The sequence below is a fragment of the Cetorhinus maximus genome, unplaced genomic scaffold (genome assembly GCF_964194155.1).
Source record: "Cetorhinus maximus unplaced genomic scaffold, sCetMax3.hap1.1 HAP1_SCAFFOLD_2184, whole genome shotgun sequence".
NCBI classification, from domain to species: Eukaryota; Metazoa; Chordata; class Chondrichthyes; order Lamniformes; family Cetorhinidae; genus Cetorhinus; species Cetorhinus maximus.
The window spans coordinates 5,001-20,000 of NW_027598123.1; positions in this window are offsets into that span (position 1 = coordinate 5,001).

Here is a 15,000-nt window from a genome sequence, read left to right on the forward strand (position 1 = left end):
CCATTTCTCATGGCCGCAATTTGCCTGCCGTTCAGAGACCAAGTCCAATTGGTTAACCATTTCTCTTGAAAACACTTTGCCTCTCTGCCAGAGACGAAGTCCAATTGGTTAACCATTTCTCAGGGGCACAGTTTGCCTGCCGTTCAGAGACTAAGTCCAATTGGTTAACCATTTCTCGTGAAAACACTTTGCCTCTCCGCCAGAGACTAAGTCCAATTGGTTAACCATTTCTCTTGAAAACACTTTGCCTCTCCGCCAGAGACTAAGTCCAATTGGTTAACCATTTCTCAGGAAAACGCTTTGCCTCTCTGCCAGAGACTAAGTCCAATTGGTTAACCATTTCTCAGGAAAACACTTTGCCTCTCTGCCAGAGACTAAGTCCAATTGGTTATCCATTTCTCGTGAAAACACTTTGCCTCTCTGCCAGAGACTAAGTCCAATTGGTTAACCATTTCTCAGGAAAACACTTTGCCTCTCTGCCAGAGACGAAGTCCAATTGGTTAACCATTTCTCGTGAAAACACTTTGCCTCTCCGCCAGAGACTAAGTCCAATTGGTTAATCATTTCTCAAGGCCACAATTTGCCTGCCGTTCAGAGACCAAGTCCAATTGGTTAACCATTTCTCTTGAAAACACTTTGCCTCTCTGCCAGAGACTAAGTCCAATTGGTTAACCATTTCTCTTGAAAACACTTTGTCTCTCCGCCAGAGACTAAGTCCAATTGGTTAACCATTTCTCTTGAAAACACTTTGCCTCTCTGCCAGAGACTAAGTCCAATTGGTTACCCATTTCTCGTGAAAACACTTTGCCTCTCTGCCAGAGACTAAGTCCAATTGGTTATCCATTTCTCTTGAAAACACTTTGTCTCTCCGCCAGAGACTAAGTCCAATTGGTTAACCATTTCTCTGGAAAACACTTTGCCTCTCTGCCAGAGACGAAGTCCAATTGGTTAACCATTTCTCTTGAAAACACTTTGCCTCTCTGCCAGAGACTAAGTCCAATTGGTTACCCATTTCTCGTGAAAACACTTTGCCTCTCTGCCAGAGACTAAGTCCAATTGGTTAACCATTTCTCAGGAAAACACTTTGCCTCTCTGCCAGAGACTAAGTCCAATTGGTTAACCATTTCTCGTGAAAACACTTTGTCTCTCCGGCAGAGACTAAGTCCAATTGGTTAATCATTTCTCAAGGCCACAATTTGCCTGCCGCTCAGAGACCAAGTCCAATTGGTTAACCATTTCTCAGGAAAACGCTTTGCCTCTCTGCCAGAGACTAAGTCCAATTGGTTAACCATTTCTCTTGAAAACACTTTGCCTCTCTGCCAGAGACTAAGTCCAATTGGTTAACCATTTCTCGTGAAAACACTTTGCCTCTCTGCCAGAGACTAAGTCCAATTGGTTAACCATTTCTCAGGAAAACACTTTGCCTCTCTGCCAGAGACTAAGTCCAATTGGTTAACCATTTCTCGTGAAAACACTTTGTCTCTCCGGCAGAGACTAAGTCCAATTGGTTAACCATTTCTCAGGAAAACACTTTGCCTCTCTGCCAGAGACTAAGTCCAATTGGTTAACCATTTCTCGTGAAAACACTTTGTCTCTCCGCCAGAGACTAAGTCCAATTGGTTAATCATTTCTCAAGGCCACAATTTGCCTGCCGTTCAGAGACCAAGTTCAATTGGTTAACCATTTCTCTTGAAAACACTTTGCCTCTCTGCCAGAGACTAAGTCCAATTGGTTAACCATTTCTCTTGAAAACACTTTGTCTCTCCGCCAGAGACTAAGTCCAATTGGTTAACCATTTCTCGTGAAAACACTTTGCCTCTCTGCCAGAGACAAAGTCCAATTGGTTAACCATTTCTCTGGAAAACACTTTGCCTCTCTGCCAGAGACTAAGTCCAATTGGTTAACCATTTCTCTTGAAAACACTTTGCCTCTCTGCCAGAGACTAAGTCCAATTGGTTAACCATTTCTCTGGAAAACACTTTGCCTCTCTGCCAGAGACTAAGTCCAATTGGTTAACCATTTCTCGTGAAAACACTTTGTCTCTCTGCCAGAGACTAAGTCCAATTGGTTAACCATTTCTCAGGGGCACACCGAGGGCAACCTGTAACGTCTCGCGGGCCCGGGGGCCCCTTTGCACGGCCTGCCAATGCAATCCGAGGCGCACTGTCCTTCGTTTGGTTAACCATTTCTCAGGGGCACACCGAGGGCACCCTGCATTGTCTCGCGGGCCCGGAGGCCACTTTGCACGGCCTGCCAACGCAATGCGAGGTGCTTCGCCCTTGGCCGCCTTCCCGGCCGGCTTCGGGGCGTTTCGGGGGCTCTCACCGGGGCAAATCCGGTCCCCCGGGCGATTAGGAGGCCTCCCCGGGCAGGCCCGGGCTTCAGGCCGCCGCTTTTCCATCCCGGCCGAAAGAGGCGAAAAATGCCGAAAATGGCCAAAAATGGCCGCCGGCAGGGCCTCTCGGTCGGTTTGGCGGCAGCCTGGGTCGGTCCCTGCAGACCTGGAGGCTCGAGAAGGTTTTTGGCGATGTCGACCGATTCTCGATTTGCCACCTCCTACTATTCTGCAGGTACCCCGCCAACCTCCCCTGCCGACAATTCCAACCGTAAGGTCGGGCGGTAGTCCTACCGACGAAGAGGCCCCAAAGCCCGCAAAACGCCATTTTGCCCTTTCCTCATCGGGACTTCCGAGGGGAACTCATGAACCAGCTCCAGGAGTGGCATGCCAGAAATTGCAACTTGACCCGTCGCCGGGCAGATTCGCTACTCTCTGCGGGAATACCCCCACCGGGTGCCGGGTAAAGGCCTCGGATCTGACCTCATGGACTTCCGTCTGTGCACGGATTTTGCTCTCGCGGGCCCAAGAGCCACTTTGCCCGGCCTGCCAATGCAACCCGAGGTCCATTGTCCTCATTGGTTCATTATTTCTCGAGAAAACACTTTGCCTCTCCGCCAGAGACTAAGTCCAATTGGTTAATCATTTCTCAAGGCCACAATTTGCCTGCCGTTCAGAGACTAAGTCCAATTGGTTAACCATTTCTCGTGAAAACACTTTGCCTCTCCGCCAGAGACTAAGTCCAATTGGTTAACCATTTCTCTTGAAAACACTTTGCCTCTCCGCCAGAGACTAAGTCCAATTGGTTAACCATTTCTCAGGAAAACGCTTTGCCTCTCTGCCAGAGACTAAGTCCAATTGGTTATCCATTTCTCGTGAAAACACTTTGCCTCTCTGCCAGAGACTAAGTCCAATTGGTTAACCATTTCTCAGGAAAACACTTTGCCTCTCTGCCAGAGACGAAGTCCAATTGGTTAACCATTTCTCGTGAAAACACTTTGCCTCTCCGCCAGAGACTAAGTCCAATTGGTTAATCATTTCTCAAGGCCACAATTTGCCTGCCGTTCAGAGACCAAGTCCAATTGGTTAACCATTTCTCTTGAAAACACTTTGCCTCTCTGCCAGAGACGAAGTCCAATTGGTTAACCATTTCTCAGGGGCACAGTTTGCCTGCCGTTCAGAGACTAAGTCCAATTGGTTAACCATTTCTCGTGAAAACACTTTGCCTCTCCGCCAGAGACTAAGTCCAATTGGTTAACCATTTCTCTTGAAAACACTTTGCCTCTCCGCCAGAGACTAAGTCCAATTGGTTAACCATTTCTCAGGAAAACGCTTTGCCTCTCTGCCAGAGACTAAGTCCAATTGGTTAACCATTTCTCAGGAAAACACTTTGCCTCTCTGCCAGAGACTAAGTCCAATTGGTTATCCATTTCTCGTGAAAACACTTTGCCTCTCTGCCAGAGACTAAGTCCAATTGGTTAACCATTTCTCAGGAAAACACTTTGCCTCTCTGCCAGAGACGAAGTCCAATTGGTTAACCATTTCTCGTGAAAACACTTTGCCTCTCCGCCAGAGACTAAGTCCAATTGGTTAATCATTTCTCAAGGCCACAATTTGCCTGCCGTTCAGAGACCAAGTCCAATTGGTTAACCATTTCTCTTGAAAACACTTTGCCTCTCTGCCAGAGACTAAGTCCAATTGGTTAACCATTTCTCTTGAAAACACTTTGTCTCTCCGCCAGAGACTAAGTCCAATTGGTTAACCATTTCTCTTGAAAACACTTTGCCTCTCTGCCAGAGACTAAGTCCAATTGGTTACCCATTTCTCGTGAAAACACTTTGCCTCTCTGCCAGAGACTAAGTCCAATTGGTTATCCATTTCTCTTGAAAACACTTTGTCTCTCCGCCAGAGACTAAGTCCAATTGGTTAACCATTTCTCTGGAAAACACTTTGCCTCTCTGCCAGAGACGAAGTCCAATTGGTTAACCATTTCTCTTGAAAACACTTTGCCTCTCTGCCAGAGACTAAGTCCAATTGGTTACCCATTTCTCGTGAAAACACTTTGCCTCTCTGCCAGAGACTAAGTCCAATTGGTTAACCATTTCTCAGGAAAACACTTTGCCTCTCTGCCAGAGACTAAGTCCAATTGGTTAACCATTTCTCGTGAAAACACTTTGTCTCTCCGGCAGAGACTAAGTCCAATTGGTTAACCATTTCTCAGGAAAACACTTTGCCTCTCTGCCAGAGACTAAGTCCAATTGGTTAACCATTTCTCGTGAAAACACTTTGTCTCTCCGCCAGAGACTAAGTCCAATTGGTTAATCATTTCTCAAGGCCACAATTTGCCTGCCGTTCAGAGACCAAGTTCAATTGGTTAACCATTTCTCTTGAAAACACTTTGCCTCTCTGCCAGAGACTAAGTCCAATTGGTTAACCATTTCTCTTGAAAACACTTTGTCTCTCCGCCAGAGACTAAGTCCAATTGGTTAACCATTTCTCGTGAAAACACTTTGCCTCTCTGCCAGAGACAAAGTCCAATTGGTTAACCATTTCTCTGGAAAACACTTTGCCTCTCTGCCAGAGACTAAGTCCAATTGGTTAACCATTTCTCTTGAAAACACTTTGCCTCTCTGCCAGAGACTAAGTCCAATTGGTTAACCATTTCTCTGGAAAACACTTTGCCTCTCTGCCAGAGACTAAGTCCAATTGGTTAACCATTTCTCGTGAAAACACTTTGTCTCTCTGCCAGAGACTAAGTCCAATTGGTTAACCATTTCTCAGGGGCACACCGAGGGCAACCTGTAACGTCTCGCGGGCCCGGGGGCCCCTTTGCACGGCCTGCCAATGCAATCCGAGGCGCACTGTCCTTCGTTTGGTTAACCATTTCTCAGGGGCACACCGAGGGCACCCTGCATTGTCTCGCGGGCCCGGAGGCCACTTTGCACGGCCTGCCAACGCAATGCGAGGTGCTTCGCCCTTGGCCGCCTTCCCGGCCGGCTTCGGGGCGTTTCGGGGGCTCTCACCGGGGCAAATCCGGTCCCCCGGGCGATTAGGAGGCCTCCCCGGGCAGGCCCGGGCTTCAGGCCGCCGCTTTTCCATCCCGGCCGAAAGAGGCGAAAAATGCCGAAAATGGCCAAAAATGGCCGCCGGCAGGGCCTCTCGGTCGGTTTGGCGGCAGCCTGGGTCGGTCCCTGCAGACCTGGAGGCTCGAGAAGGTTTTTGGCGATGTCGACCGATTCTCGATTTGCCACCTCCTACTATTCTGCAGGTACCCCGCCAACCTCCCCTGCCGACAATTCCAACCGTAAGGTCGGGCGGTAGTCCTACCGACGAAGAGGCCCCAAAGCCCGCAAAACGCCATTTTGCCCTTTCCTCATCGGGACTTCCGAGGGGAACTCATGAACCAGCTCCAGGAGTGGCATGCCAGAAATTGCAACTTGACCCGTCGCCGGGCAGATTCGCTACTCTCTGCGGGAATACCCCCACCGGGTGCCGGGTAAAGGCCTCGGATCTGACCTCATGGACTTCCGTCTGTGCACGGATTTTGCTCTCGCGGGCCCAAGAGCCACTTTGCCCGGCCTGCCAATGCAACCCGAGGTCCATTGTCCTCATTGGTTCATTATTTCTCGAGAAAACACTTTGCCTCTCCGCCAGAGACTAAGTCCAATTGGTTAATCATTTCTCAAGGCCACAATTTGCCTGCCGTTCAGAGACTAAGTCCAATTGGTTAACCATTTCTCGTGAAAACACTTTGCCTCTCCGCCAGAGACTAAGTCCAATTGGTTAACCATTTCTCTTGAAAACACTTTGCCTCTCCGCCAGAGACTAAGTCCAATTGGTTAACCATTTCTCAGGAAAACGCTTTGCCTCTCTGCCAGAGACTAAGTCCAATTGGTTATCCATTTCTCGTGAAAACACTTTGCCTCTCTGCCAGAGACTAAGTCCAATTGGTTAACCATTTCTCAGGAAAACACTTTGCCTCTCTGCCAGAGACGAAGTCCAATTGGTTAACCATTTCTCGTGAAAACACTTTGCCTCTCCGCCAGAGACTAAGTCCAATTGGTTAATCATTTCTCAAGGCCACAATTTGCCTGCCGTTCAGAGACCAAGTCCAATTGGTTAACCATTTCTCTTGAAAACACTTTGCCTCTCTGCCAGAGACGAAGTCCAATTGGTTAACCATTTCTCAGGGGCACAGTTTGCCTGCCGTTCAGAGACTAAGTCCAATTGGTTAACCATTTCTCGTGAAAACACTTTGCCTCTCCGCCAGAGACTAAGTCCAATTGGTTAACCATTTCTCTTGAAAACACTTTGCCTCTCCGCCAGAGACTAAGTCCAATTGGTTAACCATTTCTCAGGAAAACGCTTTGCCTCTCTGCCAGAGACTAAGTCCAATTGGTTAACCATTTCTCAGGAAAACACTTTGCCTCTCTGCCAGAGACTAAGTCCAATTGGTTATCCATTTCTCGTGAAAACACTTTGCCTCTCTGCCAGAGACTAAGTCCAATTGGTTAACCATTTCTCAGGAAAACACTTTGCCTCTCTGCCAGAGACGAAGTCCAATTGGTTAACCATTTCTCGTGAAAACACTTTGCCTCTCCGCCAGAGACTAAGTCCAATTGGTTAATCATTTCTCAAGGCCACAATTTGCCTGCCGTTCAGAGACCAAGTCCAATTGGTTAACCATTTCTCTTGAAAACACTTTGCCTCTCTGCCAGAGACTAAGTCCAATTGGTTAACCATTTCTCTTGAAAACACTTTGTCTCTCCGCCAGAGACTAAGTCCAATTGGTTAACCATTTCTCTTGAAAACACTTTGCCTCTCTGCCAGAGACTAAGTCCAATTGGTTACCCATTTCTCGTGAAAACACTTTGCCTCTCTGCCAGAGACTAAGTCCAATTGGTTATCCATTTCTCTTGAAAACACTTTGTCTCTCCGCCAGAGACTAAGTCCAATTGGTTAACCATTTCTCTGGAAAACACTTTGCCTCTCTGCCAGAGACGAAGTCCAATTGGTTAACCATTTCTCTTGAAAACACTTTGCCTCTCTGCCAGAGACTAAGTCCAATTGGTTACCCATTTCTCGTGAAAACACTTTGCCTCTCTGCCAGAGACTAAGTCCAATTGGTTAACCATTTCTCAGGAAAACACTTTGCCTCTCTGCCAGAGACTAAGTCCAATTGGTTAACCATTTCTCGTGAAAACACTTTGTCTCTCCGGCAGAGACTAAGTCCAATTGGTTAACCATTTCTCAGGAAAACACTTTGCCTCTCTGCCAGAGACTAAGTCCAATTGGTTAACCATTTCTCGTGAAAACACTTTGTCTCTCCGCCAGAGACTAAGTCCAATTGGTTAATCATTTCTCAAGGCCACAATTTGCCTGCCGTTCAGAGACCAAGTTCAATTGGTTAACCATTTCTCTTGAAAACACTTTGCCTCTCTGCCAGAGACTAAGTCCAATTGGTTAACCATTTCTCTTGAAAACACTTTGTCTCTCCGCCAGAGACTAAGTCCAATTGGTTAACCATTTCTCGTGAAAACACTTTGCCTCTCTGCCAGAGACAAAGTCCAATTGGTTAACCATTTCTCTGGAAAACACTTTGCCTCTCTGCCAGAGACTAAGTCCAATTGGTTAACCATTTCTCTTGAAAACACTTTGCCTCTCTGCCAGAGACTAAGTCCAATTGGTTAACCATTTCTCTGGAAAACACTTTGCCTCTCTGCCAGAGACGAAGTCCAATTGGTTAACCATTTCTCGTGAAAACACTTTGTCTCTCTGCCAGAGACTAAGTCCAATTGGTTAACCATTTCTCAGGGGCACACCGAGGGCAACCTGTAACGTCTCGCGGGCCCGGGGGCCCCTTTGCACGGCCTGCCAATGCAATCCGAGGCGCACTGTCCTTCGTTTGGTTAACCATTTCTCAGGGGCACACCGAGGGCACCCTGCATTGTCTCGCGGGCCCGGAGGCCACTTTGCACGGCCTGCCAACGCAATGCGAGGTGCTTCGGCCTTGGCCGCCTTCCCGGCCGGCTTCGGGGCGTTTCGGGGGCTCTCACCGGGGCAAATCCGGTCCCCCGGGCGATTAGGAGGCCTCCCCGGGCAGGCCCGGGCTTCAGGCCGCCGCTTTTCCATCCCGGCCGAAAGAGGCGAAAAATGCCGAAAATGGCCAAAAATGGCCGCCGGCAGGGCCTCTCGGTCGGTTTGGCGGCAGCCTGGGTCGGTCCCTGCAGACCTGGAGGCTCGAGAAGGTTTTTGGCGATGTCGACCGATTCTCGATTTGCCACCTCCTACTATTCTGCAGGTACCCCGCCAACCTCCCCTGCCAACAATTCCAACCGTAAGGTCGGGCGGTAGTCCTACCGTCCAGGAGGCCCTAAAAGCCCGCAAAACGCCATTTTGCCCTTTCCTCATCGGGACTTCCGAGGGGAACTCATGAACCAGCTCCAGGAGTGGCATGCCAGAAATTGCAACTTGACCCGTCGCCGGGCAGATTCGCTACTCTCTGCGGGAATACCCCCACCGGGTGCCGGGTAAAGGCCTCGGATCTGACCTCATGGACTTCCGTCTGTGCACGGATTTTGCTCTCGCGGGCCCAAGAGCCACATTGCCCGGCCTGCCAATGCAACCCGAGGTCCATTGGCCTCATTGGTTAATTATTTCCCGAGAAAACACTTTGCCTCTCCGCCAGAGACTAAGTCCAATTGGTTAATCATTTCTCAAGGCCACAATTTGCCTGCCGTTCAGAGACTAAGTCCAATTGGTTAACCATTTCTCTTGAAAACACTTTGCCTCTCTGCCAGAGACTAAGTCCAATTGGTTAACCATTTCTCGTGAAAACACTTTGTCTCTCTGCCAGAGACCAAGTCCAATTGGTTAACCATTTCTCAGGGGCACACCGAGGGCAACCTGTAACGTCTCGCGGGCCCGGGGGCCTCTTTGCACGGCCTGCCAATGCAATCCGAGGCGCACTGTCCTTCGTTTGGTTAACCATTTCTCAGGGGCACACCGAGGGCACCCTGCATTGTCTCGCGGGCCCGGAGGCCACTTTGCACGGCCTGCCAATGCAATCGGAGGTGCTTCGCCCTTGGCCGCCTTCCCGGCCGGCTTCGGGACGTTTCCGGGGCTCTCACCGGGGCAAATCCGGTCCCCCGGGCGATTAGGAGGCTTCCCCGGGCAGGCCCGGGCTTCAGTCCGCCGCTTTTCCATCCCGGCCGAAAGAGGCGAAAAATGCCGAAAATGGCCAAAAATGGCCGCCGGCAGGGCCTGTCGGTCGGTTTGGCGGCAGCCTGGGTCGGTCCCTGCAGACCTGGAGGCTCGAGAAGGCGTTTGGCGATGTCGACCGATTCTCGATTTGCCACCTCCTACTATTCTGCAGGTACCCCGCCAACCTCCCCTGCCGACAATTCCAACCGTAAGGTCGGGCGGTAGTCCTACCGACGAAGAGGCCCCAAAGCCCGCAAAACGCCATTTTGCCCTTTCCTCATCGGGACTTCCGAGGGGAACTCATGAACCAGCTCCAGGAGTGGCATGCCAGAAATTGCAACTTGACCCGTCGCCGGGCAGATTCGCTGCTCTCTGCGGGAATACCCCCACCGGGCGCCGGGTAAGGTCCTCGGATCTGACCTCATGGGCTTCCGTCCTCGCACGGATTTTGCTCTCCCGGGCCCAGGGGCCACTTTCCCCGGCCTTGCGAAGGCAATCGGAGGTGCTTCGCCCTCGAAACCGCCTTCCCGGCCGGCTTCGGGACGTTTCCGGGGCAAATCCGGTCCCGCGGGCGAAGGGGAGCCTTCCCCGGGCACGCCCGGGCTTCAGGCCGCCGCTTTCCGTGACCTACCGAAAGACGCGAAAAATGCCGAAAATGGCCAAAAATGGCCGCCCGGCACGGCCTCGCGGTCGGTTTGGGGGCAGCCTGGGTCGGTCCCTGCAGACCTGGAGGCTCGAGAAGGCACTTGGCGATGTCGACCGATTCTCGATTTGCCACCTCCTACTATTCTGCAGGTACCCCGCCAACCTCCCCAGCCAACAAATCGCAAATGCCGATCGGCGGGTGACCGTCCGGTAGTCATGCCGACGAAGAGGCACCTAGGCCCCGCAAACGCTTCCAAATCCGACCCCATCCCGGACCGGTTCTTTTTTAAAAAAGGCTCCCAGGACTCCGGATTTTTTCCTGCCGCACTCGGGACCACCCGACGGACACGAAACCGGGAACCTTTCCCCGGTCCGACCCTCCTCGGCCCGGCCAGCCGACGTCGAAGCGGCCGACTGGTTAATGATTTCACCCTGCTCCGACGTGACGCGTTTTCCAACCGCGCATGCGCGGCTCTGCCTCCCGAACCGCCCCCTCACGTGGGGGCTCTGGGTCCGCCCCCCGGCAGCCATTTCCTCCTGCCGGTCCGTTATTTTACGCCGTTTTTCGCCCTCCAGCCCTGCCGGAATGCTGCCTGCTCGCTGGTTAACCATTTCGCTCCCTGCACTTCGGCTTCTGCCCTGCTGGGGAAGCCCGCTGCTGCCTCTAACCGTACTCACGGGCGGGCGGCTCTGCTGCGCGGCCTCCGGCCACGCCCCCTCACCTGGTTTGCTGGGAACCCGCCCCCGGCAGCCTGTCAGTCGTGCCGGTTCGGTCTTATCGGCCCTTTTTGCACCTTCCCTGCCTGCTGGCATGCTTCGGCTCACCGGTCAACCGGTTCCCCGTTCTCCACTTAGACTTTTGAGCTGCGGGGCTGGTCTGCCGCGAACTGCACCCGTATTACGGGGCGGGCGGCTCTACTGCCCGTACGGCTGCCCTGCCTGTTAACTGGTTAACCGTTTCCCCGTCCACTACTTCGTCCCTGGACCTGCCGGTGTGTTCTGCAGCTAACTGCACCCGTATTACGGGGCGGGACGCTCCGCTTACCGGCCGGCTGCCATGCCTGCTTAACTGGTCAACCATTTACTCACATATACTTAGCCCCTGGAGCTGCTGGGCTGGTCGGCGCCCTAACTGCACCCTTGTTGCCGGGAGGTCGGCACTAATTGCCGGCCGGCCGGCTGCCCTGCCTGCTAACTGGTAAACCCTTTACCCACATGTACTTAGCCCCTGGATACTGATGGGCTGTTCTGCACCTAACTGCACCCTGATTAGCGGGCGGGCGGCTCTAATTGCCGGCCGGCTGCCCTGCCTGCTAACTGGTTAACCATTGACCCACATGTACTTAGCCCCTGGAAACAGAGGGGCTGTTCTGCACCTAACTGCACCCTTATTAGCGGGCGGACAGGCGGCCGGCTCTAATTACCGGCCGGCCGGCTGCCCTGCCTGCTAACTGGTTAACCATTTACCCACATGTACTTAGCCCCTGGAAACTGATGGGCTGTTCTGCACCTAACTGCACCCTTATTAGTGGGCGGACAGGCGGCCGGCTCTAATTACCGGCCGGCCGGCTGCCCTGCCTGCTAACTGGTTAACCATTTACCCACATGTACTTAGCCCCTGGAAACTGATGGGCTGTCCTGCACCTAACTGCACCCTGATTAGCGGGCGGGCGGCTCTAATTGCCGGCCGGCTGCTCTGCCTGCTAACTGGTTCACCATTGACCCACATGTACTTAGCCCCTGGAAACTGATGGGCTGTCCTGCACCTAACTGCACCCTTATTAGCGGGCGGACAGGCGGCCGGCTGTAATTCCCGGCCGGCTGCGCTGCCTGCTAACTGGTTAACCATTTACCCACATGTACTTAGCCCCTGGAAACTGATGGGCTGTTCTGCAACTCACTGCACCCTTACTGGCGGGCGGACAGGCGGCCGGCTCTAATTACCGGCCGGCCGGCTGCCCTGCCTTGCTAACTGGTTAACCATTTACCCACATGTACTTAGCCCCTGGAAACTGATGGGCTGTTCTGCACCTAACTGCACCCTTATCACCGGGCGGGCGGCTCTAATTACCGGCCGGCCGGCTGCCCTGCCTGCTAACTGGTTAACCTTTTACCCACATGTACTTAGCCCCTGGAAACTGATGGGCTGTTCTGCACCTAACTGCACCCTTACTAGCGGGCGGACAGGCGGCCGGCTCTAATTACCGGCCGGCCGGCTGCCCTGCCTTGCTAACTGGTTAACCATTTACCCACATGTACTTAGCCCCTGGAAACTGATGGGCTGTCCTGCACCTAACTGCACCCTTACTAGCGGGCGGGCGGCTGTAATTAGCGGCCGGCTGCCCTGCCTGCTAACTGGTTCATCATTTACCCACATGTACTTAGCCCCTGGAGCTGCTGGGCTGGTCGGCACCTAACTGCAGCCCTATGGCCGGGAGGTCGGCTCTAATTACCGGCCGGCTGCCCTGCCTGCTAACTGGTTAATCATTTACCCACATGTCCTTAGCCCCTGGAGCTGCTGGGCTGGTCGGCACCTAACTGCACCCGTAATGGCCGGGAGGTCGGCTCTAATTACCGGCCGGCTGCCCTGCCTGCTAACTGGTTAACCATTTACCCACATGTACTTAGCCCCTGGAGCTGATGGGCTGTTCTGCACCGAACTGCACCCTGATTAGCGGGCGGGCGGCTCTAATTGCCGGCCGGCTGCCCTGCCTGCTAACTGGTTAACCATTTACCCGCATGTACTTAGCCCCTGGAGCTGCTGGGCTGGCCGGCACCTAACTGCACCCTTATCACCGGGCGGGCGGCTCTAATTACCGGCCGGCCGGCTGCCCTGCCTGCTAACTGGTTCACCATTTACCCACATGTACATAGCCCCTGGAGCTGCTGGGCTGGCCGGCACCTAACTGCACCCTTATCACCGGGCGGGCGGCTCTAATTACCGGCCGGCCGGCTGCCCTGCCTGCTAACTGGTTAACCATTTACCCACATGTACTTAGCCCCTGGAAAATGATGGGCTGTTCTGCACCTATCTGCACCCTGATTAGCGGGCGGGCGGCTCTAATTGCCGGCCGGCTGCTCTGCCTGCTGACTGGTTAACCATTTACCCACATGTCCTTAGCCCCTGGAAGCTGATGGGCTGTTCTGCACCTAACTGCACCCTGATTAGCGGGCGGGCGGCTGTAATTGCCGGCCGGCTGCATTGCCTGCTAACTGGTTAACCATTGACCCACATGTACTTAGCCCCTGGAAACAGAGGGGCTGTTCTGCACCTAACTGCACCCTTATTAGCGGGCGGACAGGCGGACGGCTCTAATTACCGGCCGGCCGGCTGCCCTGCCTGCTAACTGGTTAACCATTTACCCACATGTACTTAGCCCCTTGAAACTGATGGGCTGTTCTGCACCATACTGCACCCTTATTAGCGGGCGGACAGGCGGCCGGCTCTAATTACCGGCCGGCCGGCTGCCCTGCCTGCTAACTGGTTCACCATTTACCCACATGTCCTTAGCCCCTGGAAGCTGATGGGCTGTTCTGCACCAAACTGCACCCTTATTAGCGGGCGGGCGGGCGGCTCTAATTGCCGGCCGGCTGCTCTGCCTGCTAACTGGTTAACCATTGACCCACATGTACTTAGCCCCTGGAGCTGATGGGCTGTTCTGCACCTAACTGCACCTTGATTAGCGGGCGGGCGGCTCTAATTGCCGGCCGGCTGCTCTGCCTGCTAACTGGTTCACCATTTACCCACATGTACTTAGCCCCTGGAAACTGATGGGCTGTTCTGCACCTAACTGCACCTTGATTAGCGGGCGGGCGGCTCTAATTGCCGGCCGGCTGCTCTGCCTGCTAACTGGTTCACCATTTACCCACATGTACTTAGCCCCTGGAAACTGATGGGCTGTTCTGCACCTAACTGCACCCTGATTCGCGGGCGGGCGGCTCTAATTGCCGGCCGGCTGCTCTGCCTGCTAACTGGTTAACCATTTACCCACATGTACTTAGCCCCTGGAAACTGATGGGCTGTTCTGCACCTAACTGCACCCTGATTAGCGGGCGGGCGGCTCTAATTGCCGGCCGGCTGCTCTGCCTGCTAACTGGTTAACCATTTACCCACATGTACTTAGCCCCTGGAAACTGATGGGCTGTTCTGCACCTAACTGCACCCTTATTAGCGGGCGGGCGGCTGTAATTACCGGCCGGCTGCCCTGCCTGCTAACTGGTTCATCATTTACCCACATGTACTTAGCCCCTGGAGCCGCTGGGCTGGTCTGCACCTAACTGCACCCTTATTAGCGGGCGGACAGGCGGCCGGCTCTAATTACCGGCCGGCCGGCTGCCCTGCCTGCTAACTGGTTCACCATTTACCCACATGTCCTTAGCCCCTGGAAGCTGATGGGCTGTTCTGCACCTAACTGCACCCTTATTAGCGGGCGGGCGGCTGTAATTACCGGCCGGCTGCCCTGCCTGCTAACTGGTTAACCATTTACCCACATGTACTTAGCCCCTGGAGCTGCTGGGCCTGTCGGCACCTAACTGCACCCTTATCACCGGGCGGGCGGCTCCAATTACCGGCCGGCTGCCCTGCTTGCTAACTGGTTAACCATTTCACCTTCTGCACTTTGCCTACCTTACCCTTCGCCGAACCCTAACCCTGGCCCTAACACACGCTCTAAACCCTGCACTTAAACGTAACCCTAACCCTCACCCTAACCCTAACACTCGCCCTAACTCTAACCCTAACCCTAACCCTAACCCTACCCTTAAACCTTACCCTAACCCTTTGCCCGTCCCCGACCCCAACACTAACCCTATTCCCT